The sequence below is a fragment of the Berghia stephanieae genome, unplaced genomic scaffold (assembly GCF_034508935.2).
Source record: "Berghia stephanieae isolate SIO BIC M18660-M18661 unplaced genomic scaffold, UCSD_Bste_1.3 scaffold233, whole genome shotgun sequence".
In the NCBI taxonomy this organism is placed as follows: Eukaryota; Metazoa; Mollusca; class Gastropoda; order Nudibranchia; family Aeolidiidae; genus Berghia; species Berghia stephanieae.
In genome coordinates, this window is record NW_027623435.1 from 1 (window position 1) to 7,200 (window position 7,200).

At 35.5% G+C, this 7,200-nt stretch overlaps 1 pseudogene; it reads right to left on the reverse strand.

Moving 5' to 3' along the window:
• Window positions 1-194: 194 nt before the first annotated feature.
• On the reverse strand, window positions 195-6,109 carry LOC144961371 (uncharacterized; annotated as a pseudogene).
• Between the last annotated feature and the right edge of the window lie 1,091 nt (window positions 6,110-7,200).

The following is a 7,200-nucleotide window of genomic DNA, read 5'->3' on the forward strand; positions in this document are numbered from 1 at the left end:
GGGTTTTTGTGGGTGGGGGGGAAAAATATTGGTGTGCATCCGTAGGCGTTCATTAGACACAGTGAAACTGGTGAATAAAGGCCCTATTGAAAGTTAAAATAATCTAGAGGTATAATTTCATTTGCTGCCATTAAATCAGACCATAAAAACTATGGAAGAATTCTGATGGGTATTCCTCATCATATCATCCACTTTCATTGTTCATCAATGACTCCAAGTCTGCAACGATCACCTCCCTTAGAAGTCTTCTCATACTTAATATTGTCACAGTTATCTCTGAACCACAATATACATCACATAGTGTTTTTACTATCAGAAAACAGTATCATTATAAAATATAAACTTTGAAAATTGACCTTCTTTGCACACATTTGATGCCACCTTTTAGAATTGCTCATATGCACACATGTCTTAAAAGAAAACCAAGGTATTTTTCACTGTCTGTAACAATTTTAAAAATATTTTTCTGGCTTGAAGTTTAAATTGAAATATATAGTTTAATGGAGAAAAATACAATCTAGTCAATCACCTCTCTCTTGTCTGCAGAACCATATCCACATAGTTGTCCATTTTCGCAACCCAATAAAAGCATCTTTCCTTCACTTCAATTCTCGATCACCTGAAAAAAATAAAATTAGCAATTTCAATTGATGAATAAATTTATGTAGCGCAGTTGCATTGACAACATCATACAGCAATGATGTCAAGTCAACAGAGGCAATAGTTATCACAGATCATACTTGAACTCTTTTGCTTTTTTTTTATTACTATTGTTATTTTTTTTTCCAATCATGCTCCAAATGAACCATTTAGACCATAGTAAGGCCTATATGCTAAATCCCTCTTCATTAGAAAACACCTCTTTTACAGACATTCGAAGATTGACACCATCCGCACTATACAAATGTTGCGCCTATCTGATGTTGAAGCTGCAAAATGTGGATTGGATTAGAATGATAATGGCAACGGGCTAGGATATTGGTCAGTACTGGACCAATGTTGCTAGCACCGTTGTCAGTACTGACGATGTACCTTAGCCCTTGTTCCTCTGTGCTGACGACTATCTTTCTAACGCCCATTTGTTTATGTTTGATTATTCGTTTAGTTACTCCCAACATTCTTTGATAGATCAGGTTATGGTCAGTCCTGACCTTTAGCCCCACCCCTACAGAGTAGCTATTGGTCAGTACTGAGCGGTGGACAAATGAATACTTCATCTAAATCTTTAAACTTTTTTTACTGACTTAAGAATCGCAAGTAGCGAAAAAAACCCCAAAAAAAAAAAACAAAAAAAAACCCCCCAAATAAACACATCACCACCTGTCACCATTGCTGAGTAAAATAACAACACAAACAAACAATACTTGGGTTGGAAATCTTATGAAAAAGACTATTCATAGAAGATCAACGGTAACAGACTTAACATTATGGCTTGATCAAAAACACTGCCATTTTGGCCAGGAAATATTCTACAAATCACATGGTGCTAATGTATTTATTATTCCAGGTCATTTCAACCTACTAAAAAATAATTATTTGTGCATCTGGTACTTGACAGAACTTTCCAAGATAAGAAAATGAAAAAGTAAAAAAGGACGTTCAAAATAAAAACAGATATTTTCAGCAGATTTTTGACAAATTGAATAAAAAAAAGACCAAAATTTATTTATTTTAAATCGACATTTTCACAAATGAGCAATAGATTTGTGCCTTTTGAACCCATTCTATTTAAAAGAAGTCTTGACAGACTAATTTTTAGTTGTAATGAACGATATTTATTGATATACAGTCAACGTAGCCGTTTGCTATCGCTGACCGTCTGATCGAGATTCAGCCGCGAACTGAGGATGACGTGGCAGAGGGCAGAATTTGTGTTATTTACAGTCTATGGTGTAGTGAATATATGAATTAATGGTCAAAATATTTTTAATGTATAGAAAAATGGACAAGCTATCAAGCGATTTTCTTATGTTCTTGTATTTTCTCGAATTCTGTCAAAATCAACTTTTTTTTCTTTACCTTCAAATTTTACGACTTTAAACAAGTCCAATTGAACTAAAATTTTGTGGACTATTTTCATATTCACATACATGAGTTAGCAAAATTATTTCCATTCACTGTTAATTCTAGATAATCCCAAATCTTACTCATGTTACAAATTGAAAAGAAGATATTTAAATAAGAAGAAAAAAGAGCAAAACAAAAAAACAAATAAAATCAAAACAGAATCCAAAATCCACTCAGCAACGACAGGCTATTGGTCAGTACTGTCCAATGTGCCATGCCTGTGGGTCAGTACTGACCAATAGCCACTTCGATGACAAGAAATATATTGGTAAATAATGAAGATACCTATAGAGCTTTAGGGCAGTTGGAGTCGGACTATCTGTTTATTGCAATGAAAAGTAAAATTGCATTCTATCACGTTATAAGTGCTGATATTACTTTCCAAAGCCACTCACTCACTGCTTGGTGGACAATGGTTCGGAAAAAATATGACTAATTGCAGAATATCTTTCACTATCAGGTTATTCACTTGACATTTATTTGTTATATTCTTTGGTGCCATTGAGAAAAGCGCACTGGAATTGATGATTTGCAAATATTCGGTTTGCTTTTTTTCTTCCTTCTGTAGCTATGTTTCTGTAGCTATGTTTCTTGCTCTGTAGCTATGTTTCTGTAGCTATGTTTCTGTAGCTATGTTTCTTCCTTCTGTTGCTATGTTTCTTCCTTCTGTAGCTATGTTTCTTCCTTCTGTAGCTATGTTTCTTGCTTCTTTTTGATAATGAAGGGTCTACACCATAAACATTCATTTCTTCATTATTATCATTGTCCAATGCTACTTACTCATTCCAGAATTAGCTGGTCCTAAATCAATGGAATTTTCGGGAATGCCTAGACAGCAGGAATTGACATCACCACTCTCTGCTGCAAGGTATCCAGACACTTTTGTTGCCCAACATCCCATAGTTTTTGCTGTTCCATCTCTGCTACAATTACAATATTGCGACCCTTGTCAACAATACATGCATCCAAAATAGCTGAGGGAAAAAAAAAGGGAAGGAAATCTAAAACAATGCCTTTGCATACCAATATCAGTAAAACAAATGATAAAATGCTAGTGGTCAAAAGATTTAGAAATGGGCTGCTGAACACTAAAACCATTATATGATAGACGAGATCAATAAGATCAAAGAAAGATCCAATAAATAATCCATCCTGATGTCTATTCTGAGACGCTTAAAAGTCCCACAATGACAATACCATGGATCTCAAAGGGATCTGATGTAAACAAATGAATATCATATATCAAAAATCTAGCTGAAGAAAAAAAAAAAAACAAACAAAAGACTTGACATTTATATAGCACAATATCCCTTAATGTGCTCAAAGTGCTTTAAAGGGGTCCCTAGCCACTTAGGACAGGACATGACGCCCTGTAAGGCGAGATTATGAACTTTTTTTTTTCGACAGAGATAACACTGTTAATGGCCAGTACTCATTTTACACCTGATATGTGAGAGAATGTGATAAAGAGTCCTTTTCCAAGGACTAAACTTAACGCTACTCAGAGCAGGCCCCAAACACCTATCAGTCCAAAGGTGACCACAAAGCCCACAAAGTAAATATTATATGAGCAAACAATATCATCCCTCAAAAAATGAATCCATCTAATTGTTTTCCTCTCTTCCAAAGACTCTTGGTACGGAACTGGTGACCAAAGTCTTATTCCACATGGAAATGATAAATGCTATGGCAAGGATTTGGACCAAAGCCAACTACAATTACAGGCCATGTATCCCAGTCAACAAGGCAACAAAGCTGATGGATGGTTTTAGTAACATCACAAACGCCAAGTTAATGGCAACATGACTTCGTTTGGACTGACGTAACCCCATTGCCAAAGTCCTCCCATTTCCTCGAAGCTAAAGGAAATTCTGCCCATCACTTTGAGAGTGGAATATGCAGTCAAAATGTAATCATTGGGGAATATTTCGATTTCCTATTTATGTTTGCACTAGGATTAAGACTCAATTATAAGAAACAATATACATGCTACCTTTCCTTTCCATACAGGCATTTTTTCATGAAGGGTTACAAAATACTTAAAACTTCAGGACTCTAAATGCGATTTCATAATGACATCAATATTGTGATGGTCTCTGACCTGCTTTGTGACCAGTGATGGTTGTGGCACAGGATCCAGTTTTGACATCCCAAATTTTGATCATCAATCAGCACCGGCTGACAAGGCAACCACATGGAAGGAAAAATCTACAATATATATGTCTCCCACGTGTCCTTCTAAATTTCTCTGTTAGAAGATGCAGAATAAATAATTTAAATTTCAAATTCTAAATCTGATATATCAAAATTCGTTTGATTATATTAAGCAATTCGATTGACATCGTGTTACAGTCTGATAATTCAATGTAAGGAATTTAAGAAGACCTGGTGATAATACCATTTATTGAAAACTCAATATTAAAAAATAATTACAATGTTTTGCTCGCTCAGACAATACACTACAACTTATAGCAACTCATTAAAGAAAAAAGTTTGAAAAAAATGTCTGCCCACACTGAATGACAAAGAAATAAATTTGTATGGCATGGGATAAAAATTATGAACTCTTTGAATAAAAGGAGAATGTAATTTTCCTTAAATTCTATATTAACTTACTCTGCAATTAGTAGAATGATAAAATTTATATAAAAAAGGAAGAGACCTAGAATCATATAAAACTATCCCATTTTATAATTTTAGTCCTCAGCATCCAGCATAGCTTGCTCATAACCGGACAGTACCTATAAGTGGATTCTAATTCTTTTGTTTTAAGTTTAGGTCCTGTGCTCCATTCACAGTCAAGATATTATCCCCCCCCCCCCCCCCCCCCCCCCCTCGCACGTTTCACATCTGTAGTTGAGATCTAAACTGTTTATGACCCATTGGAAGTTCAGTCATTATTTTTTATTTGCTTTTGGAAATGGAGGCAAGAGGCAAATTAAACCAATATTTCCATGTAACATTATGTGACGAGAAGAGAAGATTGTAGATATTTGGTTTTCTAAATATTATCTGGATAAACTCATAATTAATGAAATCTGTTCCAACTCAGTTCTCACCAATTGAATTGAATAGTCTAACATTTGATTGCTTCTGCAACTTTGTGGCTTTGGCTCGTTATTCCCAATAATTCTTTAGATAGTTGTCCTCATCATCTGCAACTAAAGCAGTCTCCTTACAACTCCCCCACCCCTCCCCATCTTGTCAATGTAATTCCCACCTGAAACATAAGTGTGCTATAACCTCTCCCCCACCCCCCTTTCCGAATCCCGCTCCTAGCTGTTTTAAAGAGCCAACCAAACTTGCCTATGTTACTGCAGTAGGTTTTATGTTGTACCTACCTTTTTTAGCCTCATCACTTAGGTGTTAACCGATAGAATGGTATGTATCGTGCTAGAGAAAAGATAGTATGATAGCACGTCTTCAGAGCATTTTGATTCTTTCTGTATCTGTGTATAATGGGTTTATTTTCTCTCTGATTTTTGAGGGTTGAAAAACTGGTTAGAATGTTTAGAGAGCTTATAAAGGCATCCTTCTTAATGACATTGTTGGTTGTGTGGAGAAACAGCTGGCTGAGACTAGCTTGTGTTCATGTGGAATGCCCAAAGCAGACGATGAAGCACATCCTTAGGGAATGCCAGGATGGCCCAGCTGCACTGACCATGACCTACGAGTCTGCTTCACAGATGCTGTGGAGTGGGTATCGGTGTTGGAATGACAAGCTATGATGATGATGATGATTAATGAGCATGCTTATGAATAGGTAAATTTATGTAGTAAAAATTGTTTCATACATAAGTGTTCTTATATGGATGGATCTTGCTTATAAAAGGAGAAAATTGTAACCAAAAACACTGATACAATTGGAGAAGCTAAAAAAAAAGAAGAAAACTCAGGTATAAACCTTTATAACTGAACTCATAGTGACGAGCTCATCAATAATATATCTTACCCTTATGTCTCCAGAATTCGTTTCCCAGACTTTCAACAAGCCTTCAGAATCACAGGAAATTCCAAGACCATCTGTGTTACATCTAAACATGTCCACCTTTATAGCAGAAAGAAAATTAAATTTGATTCAATTTTGATATTTCACATGTGAATGAAATGACTAGGTGAATACAATAGATACAACTGAACAAAGTTATAAAGCATTTCAATTTCATATTTGGGAGAGATAATTCACTAACCAAATTGTCCACTTTGAGACATGGGCTCTCCCTTTGCTACTTCCATTATCACACACAGCTTCCGAAATGTTGGGGCAATGAGTTTATTTCTAACATTGAGTGGCATGAGTCAGTAAAACATAATCTCACATCCTATCGATCACAAATAATTCCATCAAGGAAACTCTTGAGGCAATTGCTGTTCGTGAAAAGCAGTTCAAAAAGTATGTGCCGCATTCAGTTATTCAATCTATTGTTTTTTGTTCTTTATTTTAAATATGGATCAAGGTACTTGTAATGCTTGAGGGTTATGTAATATCAACAACTAATGAAAAGGTGAAAATGGAAAGGCTTTGGATGGGAACCCCTTTCCATTTTTGACCTTTTCATTGGTATTTTCACAATCCCAGGCTTCGGGCAGCCCCCAACGCTCTAAATTAACAACTCCAATGAAAGTCTGAATCAGTCATAAACAGCAAAACATAATTACAATTTAACACAATTTGATACAGAGGCAGCTACAAAATTTAAACTGAGTACAGGACACATGTACAAGGAAACATCCACATTTATAAAGAAGATGAATAGAAGCTTTTGGCCCACAACAACCTCTATCACATGTTAAAAAATAAAATGGCATCTCCCAAGGCTAACATAGGCACAGTAAAAAAAAAAAACAAGAGAAGGAGAAAATCTTCTGTTCTCCAAATGTTGCTCGACCTAGTCATGTGAATTTGTGAGTGAGTCAGTGAGCACGTTAACAAAAAATGGCATGACAAGGTCATCACTCATATTCAGATCAAATTATAAATGATGATCAGAAACAACGATGGCGATGAGGAAAAGGTGAGTAGGATAAAAAGTTGGAGGAAGGAGGAAAAGGGAAAAGGAGAAAAGAAAAACAATACCTTTTTTTTCTTTATGGATACTGTAATATTGACGGTTGGTGAAACAAATCTTCTTG